The 18,548-nt window shown below is 44.6% G+C and overlaps 1 protein-coding gene across 8 annotated transcripts in view; it reads right to left on the minus strand.

Moving 5' to 3' along the window:
* The window catches only part of fat1a (FAT atypical cadherin 1a), a 248,833-nt gene that overhangs the window by 107,147 nt on the left and 123,138 nt on the right, over positions 1 to 18,548 (minus strand). The gene's annotated exons all lie outside the window — the stretch shown is intronic.

Consider the following 18,548-nt stretch of genomic DNA (forward strand, 5'->3'; position numbering starts at 1 on the left):
AACCACGTCGGCGGGAGAGGCCTGACAGCGGCCGGACTTCAGCCCATCGCGGGCCGGAGAATTGCCGGGGGGGCCCGCTGACCGGCGCGATTCCCGCCCCCGCCGATTCCCGGGTGGCGGAGAATTCCGGCTACGGTGGGGGCGGGATTTACAAAAGCCCCGGGCGATTCCCCGACCCTGCGGGGGGTCGGAGAATTCCACCCCATGTGTCACTAAAAATTGAGTGCTAAGTTAACTATGCTAAACAAAAATCACTTTCCTATAGAGAGTATGTAATAAGGATGGGATACATTCCTGACCCATAATTTTTACATTAAAAACGTATTAGCTGCCTTGAACTTAACGAGCCAAAAAAAAATCATCTTCCTACTTACTACTTTCCGCTCAATTGCTGCTTTCTGAAACCCACACAACATCCCCTCGTGACTCATTTGCTGCTTCCCTCACCCTCTCTTCTTCCCTCTTACCCTCAGACACAGGGAGAGGATTGGCAAGAGAGGTGGCGAGCAGCAATCAGCGAGGAGATTGGTGGAGGGAGCAGCAACAGGACTGTGAGAGGCAAGTATCGAGGAAGTAGAGATGCGTGGTGAGCGGGAGAGAGGTAGGATGTCAGGAGGTAGTTGCTGAGCGGGAGGGAGTAAGGAGGTCAGGAGACAGTTGGTGAAGAAGAGGGAGAGGGAAACTGCACAAGAAAAGCAATCGGGGTGAGAGAAGTGTGAAGCAGGGAGGGGGGTTTAGAGCGGTGGCAAGTAAAGCAGTGAGACGTGTTTTAAAAGAACAGCGAGCATGTGCAGTTGTAATGTGGCTATTGGCACGTGTGCAATAACCATGCTCATACAAAGATGGAGATCAAGACTAGAAGTGTTCTTTGGGCATGTTCCCTAATTTGCAAACCACACTAAAACAAAACGTACAATCAGAAGGCGTTTTTAATGTGGGATATGTATATAACTGACAGATATAAACCTAGACAGTCAATATTTTCAATATTTGAAAAATGATTGAGAATTCTGATTTCATGTATATAAACGATGTCTCAGCCATTCTTTCATATTAGACCAGATGCAAACCACTCAGACTACAGTCCAGTTTAAAACACTAAATTAGTACATACTCCGATGGAACATTTCCTGTATTTTCTAAATTTCTAATACTAATGCAAAATCATATTCATTATACACCCATGTTTCTGATAAGTCTCCTGGTAGACAGAACTTCCTGCCAGGAGCACAATGCTGATTGTACTGTTAAAATTATAACATTTACCAGTAGATCAGTGTTTCATAGAATCACAGAAATCTACTGCATGGAATTCTCCCCCCACAATCATTTGACATCAATTGCGTTCAACAGCTTTCATCTGACCCCAACTGCTCTCAGTTGCAATCATTTTGCCATAATTTCACATTAATTGGTCTCAAATGCTATTATTTTGCCATCATTTGATACCACTTACACTAACAAGAAATCATCAGGCTATCATTCTATTTTGATTATTCTGAGAACCGACCATTATCATTTTCACACAGAACCATACTTACAAAGTCAAATTACAGTTAGCAACTGATGTCAGTGTCATCAATTGCCATCCTGCAATGATCACAACAAAATGTTTAAGTCCCAGCTGATTATGTATGCAGTGTGTACGGTCACACACCCCTCCAACACCCCTACCTACCTCTTTCTCTATCTTTCCCCACCCTCCCATGCCAACCCTTATTCCCCTTCCCTTCTGTGATAAGCAGTCATATAAACATTAGCAGATACGGCCTGCAACCAGCAGGTGGCAGTGAAGAACAACCGCGTGACACTGTTGCCTCGGAGAGAATGGAGATAGTCGTCGTAGTGATTAGTTGCATTCGTAGTAGCTCTTAGATAATTTATAATAGTGATTTGATAGTAGATTTTAGCAGTTCTCAAATTGTTATCTGATCCATGTTCTTGTTTAACAGTAAGCATTCAACGAGAACTAGACACTCTCTAGTGCATTGATTCCATCCGGCCAAGCTCCAGAACAAACATGGTACCAGAATTGGTTCTGAAGATCTAAAAGACCAAAGACCAAGGTAACAAAGAGAAGAAAAAAAAATTCTACTAACCACGAAGGGCACTGACAGAATGTAGCTCAATGCATAACTAGTCCTCGAAGTCAGTGATGGAAAGTTTGAAGATAACACACCTGCCTCGAGTCACTGGTAATGTAGATGTAAATTGGCTGCTTTTAAACAGCAATTCACATTCTACATGGCAGCGCGAGGTCTTCAGGCACAGCCTGTTGAATGGAGAATAGCGTTGCTGCTCACCGTAGCAAGTTCACAGGTGATAGAAATCTTTAATACCTTCAGATTTGACAGTGAAGCTGATAAGAATGATTTTGACAAAGTCATAAAGAAATTCAATCAACACTGTACACCCAAAAAGAACAAAACATTTGAATGGTACGTTTTTCGAACACGCACACACCAGACAGGCAAATCGTTCGACAGCTTCCTAACAGACTTCAGGTTAATGGCTCAAACATGTAACTTTGCAAGCATCCATAATCAAAGATCAGATTATGTTTGGTATAAGCAATGACAAAGTTCATGACCGATTGTTGAAGGAGAATGAAATCCAGCTTGATGATGCCATTAAAACTTGCCATGCCAGCAAGCAAGCTGTGCAGCAGATTAGTACCCTAAACTTAAAGAATTTTGGCGCAAACATCGGAGATGCAGTCGATGTACATATCCAAATGCAAAAGTTGGTCTCAAAAGCGGTGGCCATTTTAAACGAATACCCAATACCACCATTTTGTGCAAATGATGTGGCAACAAGCATTAACAAATGCAATGTCTAGCATTCGGAGAAGTGTGTCCTAAATGCAAAGGCAAGAATCACTTTGCAAAACAATGTGTTTTGAAGAAAAAAATCAGAAATACAAAAATCAATAAACGTGGTTGAAGAGATAAATCTGGAAGACACATTTTTTATTGATGTTATATCTAGTGAAGATAAGCATTATCATGGAATGCAGGCTGAAATGTCATTGAAACGGATCTGCAATAATAATAATGCAAATCCAATTGTTCATAGAGATAACTGGACAGTTCCTCTCATGATTAATAAAACATTTGTCAATGTTAAAACGCGACACGGGAGTGAGAGATAATCTTATAAATTTATCGGATATGCAAGAAATGAAAGTCAAACCGTAAATCTTGAATAAAACTGGACTTTTGAAGGATTATAACGGTAAAAGAATCAATACTCTAGGAATATGCGAACTAGATGTCAGTGTGAAGAATAACATGCATAAAGTGAATCACTACTGGGAGTGGAAGCCTGTGAAGCACACAAATTAGTAAAAAGAATATACAGTACTGGCTGTGCTTTAACCATGTAAAGTACATCAGTGGATTTAATCATTGAAGTGTTTCCAGAAATATATCAAGGAATCGGAGTTTTGCCATTCACTTTTCAGATCCAATTGAAAGAGAATGCACAACGAGTCATACATGCTCCCAAGGCGAGTAGCAGCACCATTAAAGGTTCGACTGAAAAATCAACTGGAGAGGATGACAAATCTCGGGGTGATAGAAAAGGACTGAAGAATCAACGGATTTGATGAACTCCATGGTTTGCGTGAAGAAAGAAACAATTACTTGAGAATCAGCATGGATCCCAAAGACCTCAACTTAAATATAGAGCGAGAACATTATCCAATTCTGAAACAAGAAGAGATTACGTGTGAGATGTCAGGAACGACATGCTTTAGCAATCTAGATGCATCGCAGGGTTTCTGGCAACTCAAGTTGGCTGAGAAAAGCACAAAGCTGTGCACCTTCAACACTCCATTCGGGCTATACTGTTTTCTCAGAATGTTATTGTTTCAGCATCTGAAATTTTCCACAGGGCAATGAAACACGTTGTAGAAGGAATTCCAGGCATTAGAGTATACATAGACGATATCATCGTTTGGGGTTCAACAAAACTTCATTTCACAGTAACTTCATTGAAGCCTACTTATGACAATATGTGATTATTATTATTATTAAAAGAAGGGCACAACGATAGGCTTATCAAAGTGTTGAGAATCATAAAAAAATATGGGGCGAGATTCTCCGCAAATGCGGAGAGTCGTAAAGGCTGCCGTGAAACTGACCCGATTCTCCCCCCCATCGGGGCTAGGAGCGGGAACCCGGGAATCACAGCGTCACGGCCTTAATGACCGTCGTTAAGGCCGCGCACCAAGCCGGCTCCAACCCGCGCATGCGCGGGTGACGTCATCGCGCCATTGACGGAAGCCGCGCATGCGCGGTTCCGCATTTCTCCACCGCCGCCTGACAAGATGTGGTGGCTTGATCTTGTCGGGCGGCGGAGGGGAAATAGTGCGTTCCTTTTGGACGCAGGCCCGACGATCGGTGGGCACCGATCGCGGGCCTGTCCCCTCCCGAGCACAACAGTGGTGCTCCCGCCCCAAACGGGCCTCTGAATGCCCCAAACAGTCATCTAGCGCCCGTTTTTACGACGGCAGCAAGCAGGTGTGTTTGCTGCCATGAAAAGACGGGCGTAAAGGCCCGGCCGCTCGGCTCATCGGCCGCGGAGAATCGCCGCTCGCCATAAAAAACGGCGAGCGGCGATTCATGACGTGGGTAGGGCGAGGGGGGGGTAGAATAGCGGGAGGGCGTGAAAAATGTCGGGAGGCCCTCCCGCTATTCTCCCAGCCGGCGTGGGCAGCGGAGAATCGCACCCATGGTCTCAGGTTAAATAAAGCCAAATGCCTGTTTGGTGTTGAAGAAATGACATTCCTGCGAGATAAACTGTCTGCTCAAGGTGTACAACCAGATCAGGAGATGATAAAGGCGATGTTAAACATGCCACGTCCAACAGACAATAAAAGGAGTCGCAGAATGCTAGGTATGATAAATTTCAGATGTAAATTCATTGCTAATTTATCAGCAAAAATGACATGGTGAACAGGAAATAATCAAAAAAGGATACTATTTTCCAATGGTCTGAAAGACATGAGCAAGAGTGGTGAATGCCACAGGAAGCACTGACAACAGCTCCAATGCTGACATTCTTTGACCCTACAAGAAAGACAAAAATCTCGACTGACGCATCGAAATATGGGTTGGGAGCAGTGTTATTGCAGCAAGACAATGATGGAAATTGGCTACCGGTTGCTTATGCTTATAGGTCAATGACTAACAGAACGTAAATATGCTCAGATAGAGAAAGAATGTTTAGGTCTGACCAATGGCTTAGGCAAATTTCAAAATTACATATATGACCTCCCAACATTGTTGGTTGAAACAGATAATAGACCGCTCATAGCAATTAGAAAAGAAAACTTGAATGAGATGTCACCTCGAATACAAAGGATGATGATGAAACTCCAGGAGGTATGATTTCAATCTCATTTATATTCCAGGAAAACATATTGAGTCGCTGATGCATTCTCATGAGCTCTGGATATGGATGTGCAAGTACATGTACCCCTTATGGCAGAAACACTTCCAGTGTTCATTGCGAAATCAAAGTTGATCAAAGAAGAAACCGAGAAGGATGAAACACGACTAAGGATCATAAAATATCTCAGTGGGGGATGGCCAAAAGGATCCTGTTCCAAATATTCCAACATTCGTGTGGAGCTGAGTCAGCCAATGGTTTTTTGCTCAAATAAAACAGGATTGTCATACCAGGGGATGGGACGTTTCGGCGTGGCCAGTTCGGCGTAGCCGATTGGAATGGGACGTTTCGGCGTGGCCGATTCGGCGGGGGAGTTTTTCGGCGGAGGGACGGAAATTTATTTAAAAATCTATGCTAGCGCTTCCCATTGAGAGTCTACTGGGGGCGGGGGGAGAGGTCAGACCCCCGTAGACTCTCAATGGGAAGCGCTAGCATAGATTTTTAAATAAATTTAAAACCCCCTAAATTTTAGCGGCCGGAGAGGGAAGCTGCTCTCTCACTGAAGCAATCAGCGGCCGCTGAAATTGACACTGCCTGCTGCTCTCTCTCTCCAATCCAACTTTTAAGTTTTAATGTTTCTGATTGGAGGGAGAGAGCAGCCGGCAGTGTCAATTTCAGCGGTCGCTGATTGCTTCAGTGAGAGAGCAGCTTCCCTCTCCGGATCAAAGTGAGCCGGCCGCTGAAATTGACACAACTGACAGTTGGGGTCCATAAGCATAACATTTTGCGACTATAACTAATTTGACGCCGAAACGTCCCTCCGCCGAAAAATTCCTCCGTCGAATCGGCTACGCCGAACTGGCCACGCCGAACTGGCCACGCCGAAACGTACCAAACCCGTCATACCACAATCTTGAAGATCTATGATTCTACAGAAGATTCATGAAGGGCAATTAGGCAGTGAAAAATGCAAACGAAGAGCTACAGACACAGTATACTGGCCATTCAGACAATGATAGAAAACTGTGCAACTTGTCAGAAATTTCAGTTCAAACGACGAAAAGACCAATGCAAATGGGCAAAATAATAACGATTCCGTGGCAGAAAGTGGGAACGGATTTTTTCTGTTTGGCAGGAAAATAATACCTGTTAGTGATCAACTATTTCGCTAACTTTCCAGAAGTAGTACAGCTAGCCAACTCATCAGTCAGATGTATCATCAAACATACCACGGATATTTTTGCTCATCATGGCATACCACAAGTTGTCATGAGCGACAATGGCCATGTTTTAGCAGCCTTGAATGGACAGAGTTCGCAAAGAGCTATGATTTTCGACGCATCCAGTCCTCTTTATCTGCAACCCAATGGGAAGGTTGAAAAATGTGTTCACATTGTGAAGCAGCTACTCAAAAAAGCAATGGACAGTCGTGAACAACCATATCTCGCATTACTAAGCTTTGGAGCAGCACTACTGATTACTGGGTTATCACCATCACACTTGTTAATGCATCGACAACTTAGAACTACCTTACCATTTATTTCACAGGAGCCAACCAATGGGAAACTTGTGAAGAAGCTGACATTTCGAAAAAGGAAGCAGAAAGAATATTATGATAGATCTACAGGATGTCTGTAACCGTTAGCAAAGAATGGCACAGTCAGGGTAGAAGATCCTGATGGATATGGATGGTTGAGGTGTGCAACCAACAGGTTCGCAGTCATACATCTTCAACAGCGATGAAGGGCAAGTTCTATGAAGAAACAAGACAGCCTTGCTGAAAGTTCAGAAGCCTGTTCTCCCAGAATCACAAAAGTTCAACCAGTGCTTAGAACCTCAACAAGACACAGAAAAAAGCCAGAGATAGTGAATTTGTGATGGACATTGATCTTGTAAATAATTGAAGTATTATGCATATCATATGCATTGTGTACTGAATTTAAATAATGTTTGTAAATATTGTTCATTTCCAAAGGAAAGTGGATGTGATGATATGCATAAGTAGTCATGTAAATATTAACAGATATCACCTTCAACCAGCAGGTGGCAGTAAAAAACAACCATGTGACACTGTTACCTCGGGGAGTTTGGAGATAGTCGTCATAGTGGATAGTAAAATTTGTAGTAGCTCTTAGTTAAGTTATAATAGTGATTTGATAGTTAGTAGCTTTTAGTAATTCTGTAAGAAGTCTTACAACACCAGGTTTGTTTCAAACACGAGCTTTCGGAGCACTGCTCCTTCCTCAGGTGAATGGAGAGGTATGTTTCAGAAACATTTATATCGGCAAAGTCAGAGATGCCAGACAATGCTTGGAATATGAGCATTTGCGGGTAATCAAATTATTACAGATCCAGAGATAGAACATAGAACACTACAGCGCAGTACGGGCCCTTCGGCCCTCGATGTTGCGCCGACCTGTGAAACCATCTGAAGCCTATCTGACCTACACTATTCCATTTTCATCCATATGTCTATCCAGTGACCACTTAAATGCCCTTAAAGTTGGCGAGTCTACTACTGTTGCAGGCAGGGCGTTCCACACCCCTACTACTCTCTGAGTAAAGAAACTGCCTCTGACATCTGTCCTATATCTCTCACCCCTCAATTTAAAGCTATGTCCCCTCGTGTTGGTCATCACCATCCGAGGAAAAAGACTCTCACTGTCCACCCTATCTAACCCTCTGACTATCTTATATGTCTCTATTAAGTCACCTCTCAGCCTTCTCCTCTCTAACGAAAACAACCTCAATTCCCTGAGCCTTTCCTCGTAAGACCTTCCCTCCATACCAGGCAACATCCTAGTAAATCTCCTCTGAACCCTTTCCAAAGCTTCCACATCCTTCCTATAATGTGGTGACCAGAACTGCACGCAGTACTCCAGGTGTGGCCGCACCAGAGTTATGTACAGCTGCAGCATGACCCTGTGGTTCCGAAACTCAATCCCCCTGCTTATAAAGGCTAGCACACCATATGCCTTCTTAACAGCCCTATTAACCTGGGTGGCAACTTTCAAGGATTTATGTACCTGGATGCCGAGATCTCTCTGTTCATCTACACTACCAAGAATCTTGCCATTAGCCCAGTACTCTGCATTCCTGTTACTCCTTCCAAAGTGAACCACCTCACACTTTTCCGCATTAAACTCCATCTGCCACCTCTCAGCCCAGCTCTGCAGCTTATCTATGTCCCTCTGTATCCTATAACATCCTTCAGCACTATCCACAACTCCACCGACCTTCGTGTCATCTGCAAATTTACTAACCCATCCTTCTACACCCTCTTCCAGGTCATTTATAAAAATGACAAACAGCAGTGGCCCCAAAACAGATCCTTGCGGTACACCACTAGTAACTGAACTCCAGGATGAACATTTGCCATCAACCACCACCCTCTGTCTTCTTTCAGCTAGCCAATTACTGATCCAAACCGCTAAATCACCTTCAATTCCATACTTCCTTATTTTCTGCAATAGCCTACCGTGGGGAACCTTATCAAACGCCTTACTGAAATCCATATACACCACATCAACAGCTTTACCCTGATCCACCTGTTTGGTCACCTTCTCAAAAAACTCAATAAGGTTTGTGAGACATGACCTACCCTTCACAAAACCGTGTTGAGTATCGCTAATCAACTTGTTCTTTTCAAGATGATTATAAACCCTATCTCTTATAACCTTTTCCAACATTTTACCCACAACCGAAGTAAGGCTCACAGGTCTATAATTACCAGGGTTGTCTCTACTCCCCTTCTTGAACAAGGGGGTGATCCCAGGTTAAAGAGGTGTGAATTGTCTCAGGCCAGGACAGTTGGTAGGATTTTGCAAGTCCAGGCCAGATGGTGGGGGGTGAATGTAATGCGACATGAATCCAAGATCCCGGTTGAGGCCGCACTCATGCGTGCGGAACTTGGCTATAAGTTTTTGCTCGGCAATTCTGCGTTGTCGCGTGTCTTGAAGACCGCCTTGGAGAACGCTTACCCGGAGATCAGAGGCTGAATGCCCTTGATTGCTGAAGTGTTCCCCTACTGGAAGGGAACATTCCTGCCTGGTGATTGTCGCATGATGCCCGTTCATTCGTTGTCGCAGTGTCTGCATGGTCTCGCCAATGTACCACGCTTCGGGACATCCTTTCCTGCAGCGTATGAGGTAGACTACATTGGACGAGTCGCACAAGTATGTGCCGCGTACCTGGTGGGTGGTGTTTCCACGTGTAATGATAGTATCCATGTCGATGATTTGGCATGTCTTGCAGAGATTGCCCTGGCAGGGTTGTGTGGTGTCGTGGTCGCTGTTCTGAAGGCTGGGTAATTTAAATTTAAATTACCCAGCCTTCAGAATAGCGACCACAACATACTTGTGTGATTCGACCAATGTAGAGATTTTGGAGACTGGAGAGACCGAGGGTGGCAGTGGGGGAAGAGTTGAGATTCGGAGACTTGGCGAGTGGGTGCTTGGAAAGTATAAATCCTAAGATTAAAATTAATTAAGCATTGATGGGGATCAGGTGATGCTCTCAAGCATGTACTGTGCAGCAAAACAATCAATTTGGACTCAAAACTGAATAAATCAGTTATTACTTAAATGTAATATTCTTGTATTTTCAATGCAGGCCGTTGAGCTCATATGCTGGTTTTGAACCCGTCAGAACAGCTTTGAGTAGAACTGCACTATGGCGCAGTGATTAGCACTGCTGCCTCACAGTGCCGAGGACACGTGTTCGATCCTGACCCAGGATCACTGTCCATGCGTCGCCACACACAACACACACATCACCTCACACACATCGCCTCACACACACACAACACACACACACAAACCAAAGATATGCAGTGAAGGTGGATTGGCCATGCTAAATTGCCCCTTTATTGGAAAAAAAGAATTGGGTACTTTTAATTTATAAAACAAAAATAGCTTTGAGTGAACCGGGTTAGCTTGGAGAGCGCCGGGTTAGCTTGGAGAGCGCCGGGTTAGTTTGGAGAGCGCTGGGTTAGCTTGGAGAGCGCCGGGTTAGCTTGGAGATCACCGGGTTAGCTTGGAGAGCACCGGGTTAGCTTGGAGAGCGCCAGGTTAGCTTGGAGAGCGCCGGGTTAGCTTTGGGAGCTCTGGAATAGCTTGAGGAATGCCATCAAATTTGATATCAAATTCAATCCTAATTAGAATTATTGATGTCAAATTACAACTGAGAGCATTGAATACACATTAAAGAAAAATATCACGGGCGCGATTCTCAGCAAAGGCTGCCGTGAAACTGGCCGTGTTTCACGGCAGCCTCCGCGCCCCCTCCCGGGACCCGATTCTCCCCCCCGGGCGGGGCTAGCAGTGCGGCCCCGTGAAGCACGGCACCGCGGGCTTAGCGACCGTCGCTAAGTCCGCGCGCCAAGCATCACGGCGGCTGCCGCGCACGATGACGTCAGCCACGCATGCGCGGGTTGGACGGCTCCAACCCACGCATGACGTCATCACGCAGAGGCGTCAAACCCGCGCATGCGCGGGCCGTCATGCCCCTCAGCCGCCCCGCGGACTGATCCTGCGGGGTGGCGGAGGAACAAATAGTGCGCGGGTATCGGACCGTGGTGCGGCCGTGCCAATCGGTGCCATGGTTGTCCAGGACGGCACTTTGCGGCCGTTTTCACGAACGGTGAGAGCAGGTGTGATTGCGTTCGTGAAAACGGCCGTAAATGCCTGGGAACTCGGCCCATCGGCCTGGGGAGAATCGCTGTTCGCCGTAAAAAACGGCGAGCAGCGATTCGTGTCGTGGGGCGGCCGTGGGGAGGGGAGAATAGCGGGAGGGCGGGAAAAATGTCGGGAAGGCCCTCCCGCTATTCTCCGACCCGTCGTGGGCAGCGGAGAATCGCGCCCCAAACGTTTCAAGTCGAGAAGGAGGCCATTTGACACAGCGGGTCTATGTTTGTTGAATTATCCCACTTTCTAGCTCTTAGAGTGTAGAGTTGTATATCACAGCGTTTCAAGCATACATACAAGTACTTTTTAAAATGCCACAAGGTTTTTTGTTTGTGCCAGTATTTCAGAGACCCAGACCCCCATCACTTTCTGAGTGAAAAGATTTTGTCTCAACTCCCCTTGAATCCTTGGCCAATTATTTTAATTGATGCCTCCTGCATAGAAATGTGGAAGGAAACCAGGCCACCCTGGAAAGTACAAACTGCACACAGGCAGTCACCGGAGGCCGGAATTGAACCCGGGACCTGGAGCTGTGAGGTAGCAGTGCTAACCACCGTGCCACTCCAGTTCTACCCACCATCTTGACCAATATTTATCCCTCAATAATAAATTGCAAGAACATATCAGCAGGTCATATCCATGTTGCTGTTTGTGGGAGTTAGTTGTGCAGAAATTGGCTATCGTGTCTCCTACATTAAGACAGTGACTTCACTTCAGGAGTGTTTTATTAGCTGTAAAGTGCTTCGAGATGTCAGGTGCTTGTGAAAGATGCTGTATAATTGCAAGTCTTTCCTTTTTGATACATTTATGAAGTATTTTGGGGATTTCCTGTTTTTTACTTGCCAATATTTGTTCATACCCTCTTTGCTTTCCAAATTTCCTTCTGATTTCACCCCTTTACTTGATATATCCCTCTAAGCTTTCTGCAGTTTGCAGCTCTCAGTATCTGATATAAAATTTCCTTTTCTGCCTTAACCTCCTTGTTTAAATCATTTGAAAAGAGAGAGGATATTTTCCAGAATGCATTAAAACTATTTTGAAAGGCAGTGCACAGGTAAAGTTTTTTAATTAACTTATTTTGATGTTACTTACTGCAATTCCTACATTACAACTGCAACTACACTTCAAATTACACTGGCTGTATAGTGCTGAGACATGCAGAGGTCATGAAAAGCACGTCTATCTTTTTACTGAGACATGTCAGCAATCCACAAGCTCTGTCACTTCCATACAGAAATTATGTGGGGCCTGCCACGTTCACAAAGGTTATCATGGTTTCAGCAATTTCCTATTGCCACAGTCAACAAATGTTAAACTCAGTACCTAGTAATTGCAATGTCGCACAGAATGAGTCCTTCAGCAAAAATAGAAAACATGCTTTTCAAATAACAGACTTTATACAAATATCCAAGCAGTACACTAAAATTAACATTCTCTGTGCATACTGACAAAAATGTAATTCAAAACTATAACACCAAACTTGAAGGCATATGACATTTGACAGAAAGTTTCCTCTCTTGTTGTCATTTTAATGGTTCAGACCAGCACATCTTAGCAGTAAACCATACTCATTTTCAGAACTAAGAGCTGCAATTCAGCATCTCAGGGTAAAGTCCGCTGAACTGCGCGTTTAGCCGGGTGTTTCTCGGCGCCTGCAGTGCCGAAAGATCACGTTATTCAATGGTGCTTTGCTGTTTTCTTTCAGCCTCGGCAAGGAACTCCCCACCAAGGCCACTCTTTAAGTAATTTCCTACACTAGCTAGCTGAGTTCGACATGCAAAAAAACTCGCAATTTATTTTTAACGGCATCCCCGATCTTACAACCTCCTTCAGCCCCCACCACCCCACTCCACCCAACTTACCTCTTCCGAGGTCCTCAAGACCCCCCCCTCACCTCTTATGGGCAAGGTCCCCTTCCCCCCCCCCCCCCCCCCCCATTGACCCCTGGGAGTACCACCTGGGCACCATGGTAGTGCCGGGCCAGCAGTGCGAAGGTGCACAAGGGGAATGCCAGATTACCACACTGCCCAGCGACTGAGCCCCAGGGGGCCTCAGCTCCCCAGTGCGACACAACCCCTCCCTCATTCCCTACGAGGTGCCATCACGACTGGTTCAGGACTCTGTGAGCGAGTACCAAACGACGCCCGATTGAGGCCTCGCTGGCATGGCTCATTTAAATAGGCCGCCTGGATCTCGCCCAACAAAAGTGAGATCCAGCTCTCGATGCGCCGCGAGATTCCATTGAATCTCGGCAGACATTTTGAGCGTTGCGATTCTCGATGCAGGCCTCTCTCAAGATTCAATGGCCTCGTCCCGACACCAACTTGGGTGCAATGAGGCTGCTGAATTGCGGCCAACTTGTTCAATGCTCTTCAAAATAGTTCTGGTAAAATACAGGGCCAGCCCATCTTTTCAAATCAGTTGCCGTCAAAACAAAGCTTTTTGAGTGGTTATTAGCAGCACAGATAATCAAATATAATTTCAGCTTCAAGTATTCTGGTTCATCAGCTGTGCAGACATACATGCCATGAAAAACATGGATCAATGTATAAATGTAATATTTGGAATGAACAGGACCACGGGCGGGATTTTCTGGCCCTTCCCGGTCCAGTCGAAAATTCCCCGGCAGTGGGATGGACGAGCCGTGCAAAGTACTGCAGACTTTGTCAGAACTGCAAGATCCCACTGCAGCCAATGGCAAGCCTTCTCCACCATGCTGGGTGGGTGGGTGTGGGTGTAGTGGGTGGGTTGGGGGAGGGGATTAATTCCATTCCAAGTCTGACTAAAACCAGCCTGTCAAATAGGAACATAAACTGTCTTCACAAGGAAGTAGAAGGGTTGCAGAAAGAATTCAGTGCCCGGCTCTGTTTTAGTAGTGACTCTATATTTACTATTGGATTAAATATCCACAAAATCAACAAATCTTTGAGTACTGAGACGCCAAGACATTTTCTCCCTCCCCCAGCGGTTTGTGCAACTCGCCTAACCTGCAGCCGGGGAACCCTCTGCATGGGGTGGTCTCGAGTGGGACCAGAGGATCCCGCCAGCAGGAAGGTCCAGAAAATCCAGGCCCAAATTTCACTTGTGAAATCTCGTAAATTAAATAATACAGCCTTTAAAAATCAGCGCTAGTCAAAGATCAACTTAGATACTTCAAATATAACTCATTAAAAGTTAAATAAAATTCCATTCAACTATATGTTAATTATTTGCAAATTAATGCATATTGTAATAGTTCTGAATGAGACACTGCCATTGGTTAACAACTGCTAATCTTTGGCTTCATGTGCCACTGAAGCAAACCTAAATAAGGCATTTGTAAGTCGGAGAACAAAGGAGGCCCAATTTGGGAAACAGCAGTGATAATTTTAGTATGTAAAAGAAATGTCTTGCTTTAAAGCCAGAAAAGTCATATGGCGGAACTGAAAAACAGACGATGCACCTTTTAACAGCATAATTAAAAAGCGATGACTACTGCTGAGCACTAATATTTGAATTATATGTTAGTGGGATCAAGCCAGGGTCCCAGGTACAATTTCCACCTTGGGTCACTGTCTGTGCAGAGTCTGCATGTTCTCCCTGTGGCTGCGTGGGTTTCCTCCAGGTGCTCCGGTTTCCTCCCACAAGTCCTGAAAGACATGCTGTTAGGTGAATTGGACATTCTGAATTCTCCCTCTGTGTAAACAAACAGGCACTGGAATGTGGCGACTAGGGGCTTTTCACAGTAACTTCATTGCAATGTTAATGTAAGCCTACTTGAGACAATGAAATGAATGAAATGAAAATGAAATGAAAAGAATGAAAATCGCTTATTGTCACAAGTAGGCTTCAAATGAAGTTACTGCGAAAAGCCCCTAGTCGCCACATTCTGGCACCCGTTCGGGGAGGCTGGTACGGAAATTGAACCGTGCTGCTGGCCTGCTTTGGTCTGCTTCAAAGCCAGCTATTTAGCCGTGTGCTAAACCAGCCCCTGGTTCTAATAAAAATGATTAGTATTATAAAAATATAATTCATCCTCAATTGTTTAGCATTTGCTGAATAAAATTCAAATGCTTTCACTGTACCACACCCATCTGCCCACCTCAACCCACCCCCAACACTTCCCACTCACCCGACTCCCTTAATTGACAATGTTGGCATTTTTGATAGTCTGCCAAAAAACCCTTATTTGACTCAACTTGAGCTCTAGAGGTTAAAACTGTCTACACATTTATTTATTTTTTACTAAAGTCAGCCACAAAAATGTCATTTAAATACAAAGCTGAAAATAACTCAAGCCAAAGTTTCCCCAAGAGGCAACATTGCATTAAATAAACAGGTCAGTAAAATATGCGCGCACACGCACATACATGTAGGCACACACGTATACACACACAAAATGCAGGGTTGGTCGGAGAACAAAAGGGTTGGTGAGAATTATCTGCACAATGGCAACCCTTCATTGTTATTTCTGCTTATCTGTGGTTTGTCCCATAACTTGTAATTACAGTCATCACTAAATTGAGTGCATATTGACAGGAATTTTAAAAATGATGAATTGCTGCAATAGATGTATTTAAGTTTTCATAAAGATTCAGATAAATTATGAAATTAGAGTGAAAACCCGCAAAATGTAATTTAATATAGTAAATGAAAATTACTGTACACTAAGTTAAACGGTGGCACAGTGGTTAGCACTGGTGCATCACGGCGCGAGGACCCAGGTTCAATCCTGGCCCCGGGTCGCTGTCCGGGTGGAGTTTGCACATTCTCCCCGTGTCTGCGTGGGTGGCACCCCCACAACCCAAAGATGTACAGGGTAGGTGGATTGGCCACGTTAAATTGCCCCTCAACGGGGGAAAAAAAAGAATTGGGTATTCTAAATTTATTTTTTAAAAAGTTAAAGAAAAATGGATGACCTACTTTCACAAAGAAAACAGGAGTAGAACAGGAAGACTTAAAAGATCTGGACAAAAAAGTAGACTAATTGCTTGCAGTGTCAAGATGATGTGGGAAAACACAAACAGATATGTTGGGTACATAGCCAGAACAGTGGAGTACAAATCTACAGATGTTGGCAGGGCACACTCTGAATGCTATGTGCAGCTTTGGCCACTGAACTTCAAATGAGACATGCTCAAAAAAGCAATCTGAATGATGCCAAAGCTTAAGGGTGAGCTTTCAGAAAAAATGAGAAAACTGGGGCAAGTGAGAGGCATGAAACATAAATATTGCCTGGTCCATTTTAATTGGCAGAGTGGGAAGGAAGCCTAATTTGTGAAACAGCAGTGATACCATTTAGTATGTAAAGGAAATGTCTCGGGTGCAAGTGGCTCATATCATTCTATTTTGTTTTTATTTAAGAGTACCCAATTATTTTTTTCCAATTAAAGGGGCAATTTAGTGAGGCCAATCCACCTTAGCTGCACATCTTTAGGTTGTGGAGGTGAAACCCACACAGACACAGGGAGAATGTGCAAACTCCATACTGAATGTGACCCAGGGCGGGATCCAACCCAGATTCTCAGCGGTGTAGGCGGCACTGCTAGCAACTGCGCCACCCCACGCTCATATCATTCTAGTGTGGTTCAGAGAAGCACTCCTTGCCCATAAAAATAATTTTAAACTGACCTTTTTGATGCCTTTCTATTGTTCCACCAAACATACACCCCTCCCTCCCTTCCCGCCCCACTCCTGCTGGGTTATTAGCCAAAATTGCAATCACATTTCCAGTAGATCTTAGGATCCCAATTTGTACATTAAAAGCACTCACTGCCCAAAACAAGTAGTCAGTCCAGCCACCAGATGTCTCTTTTACGGCTGGTGGCACTTGCAGGTTTTGTATGTGCCATTTTTGGTTACTAAAATCCAATTTATGCACAACGCCCAAGCTAAAATTCACCCCATTCAGTGTCTACAGTCCAGACAGTAGGTTCTAAAAGAGCATTATTAAGTTATATCAAGTATTATTAGGTGACACAGATAAGCTTGAACGCAGAATATTACTTCAAGATAAGTCAAGTTAATGGTATCAGATGGAATAAATTTGTATTGGTTAAAAAGTACATTTAAAATAGACATTGAGAATAAAAGTTACCTATGCAAAGGAATATCTCTCAAGTAAACCAAGTCAAACATATTTGGAACACTCAAGAGTTTATTTTTGACTGGTGATGTGGGACTCCCAGCTGGGCAAGGTGGGATTCCTGGGGATTAATTTTGCAACCATTTGGCCCTTCCAAAATATCGATTTGTTTTTCTTAGTTTGTATGTAAGAAAGTTTGAAAATCCATTGTATTCTATTCTGTTAGGTAGCTTATAACCTAGAAAAATCATTGATAAATTAATTTACGAGCAATGTCTATGATGTCATCTTGGTGCCAGCAAAATACACACTAATAGTCAACTAACAGTATATTCATGAAATATTTATGGCTTTGCCTACGTAGTAAATGGTGAATTCTACATGTGTTATCAAAGGAAGCTTTAAAAATGTTACATGACTTTTTCATAGTTAAACTGAAAATGTGATATCATGATCAAATGCTTCCAAACTCTCCTCGGTTATAATAGAAAACTCAAAGATGTGCCTCAAGACATGTCATTGGATCCTCAGTGCAATCACATGCTTGAGTGATTGGAATGAGGTTAGTGCTTGGAATGCACTTACCTCTCTTTGATGTGGTCAATGTTTATAAACATTGGGGTTTCACAACATAGGCCACTGAACCATGAAGGGAGATGAATGAATCAAAGCTGCAGATTGTTTGTAGATGCTGTCAATCAGAGATCACCAGGAGAAAGCTATGAATGGCTCGCAGCTAAGGGATCTATTGGAACCAGATGCAGGTCACAGCTGCTTTCCTACTGGGAATGGAAACGTGGGGCTTCAAAGAAAGTGTTACAGCTATAATTCTTCCATGCCCCTGTTTGGACCACTCTTTAGCTTCCAGACAGAGGACCCTTTAGGCAGGGGGTTTTTGTGGGGGAAGGTTCCACCTTATTAAAGGGTTCCCTAAGCGCAGGGAGGCTCCCTATACAGGGATTCCTGGGGAGCAAAGGGGTCATCCAATTATAGGGGTTCCTCAGAGTGGGGGGTCTCCCTATTACAGGGGTCCTATGGGTGGGGGTGGGGTCCTATTACAAGAGTCCCTGGGGGGTCTCCAATACAGGGGTCCCAGGGAGACCAGTTGGGGGGGGGGGGGGGGGGGGGGGGGGGGGGGGGGAGGCCTCAGTTGGGCCCGGCTATTCTCTACCAGCATGGTCCTGACATAGTGGACTTCACAGTGGGCCAAGGGGGTAATCCTTCAAGATATTACACGGTAGCATAGTGGTTAACACGGTTGCTCCACAGCTCCAGGGTCACAGGTTCGATTCCAAGCTGGGTCACTGTCTGTGCGGAGTCTGCACGTTCTCCCCGTGTGTGCGTGGGTTTCCTCCGGGTGCTCCGGTTTCCTCACACAGTCCAAAGATGTGCAGGTTAGGTGGATT

This window comes from Scyliorhinus canicula, chromosome 3 (genome assembly GCF_902713615.1).
Source record: "Scyliorhinus canicula chromosome 3, sScyCan1.1, whole genome shotgun sequence".
Taxonomy (NCBI): domain Eukaryota; kingdom Metazoa; phylum Chordata; class Chondrichthyes; order Carcharhiniformes; family Scyliorhinidae; genus Scyliorhinus; species Scyliorhinus canicula.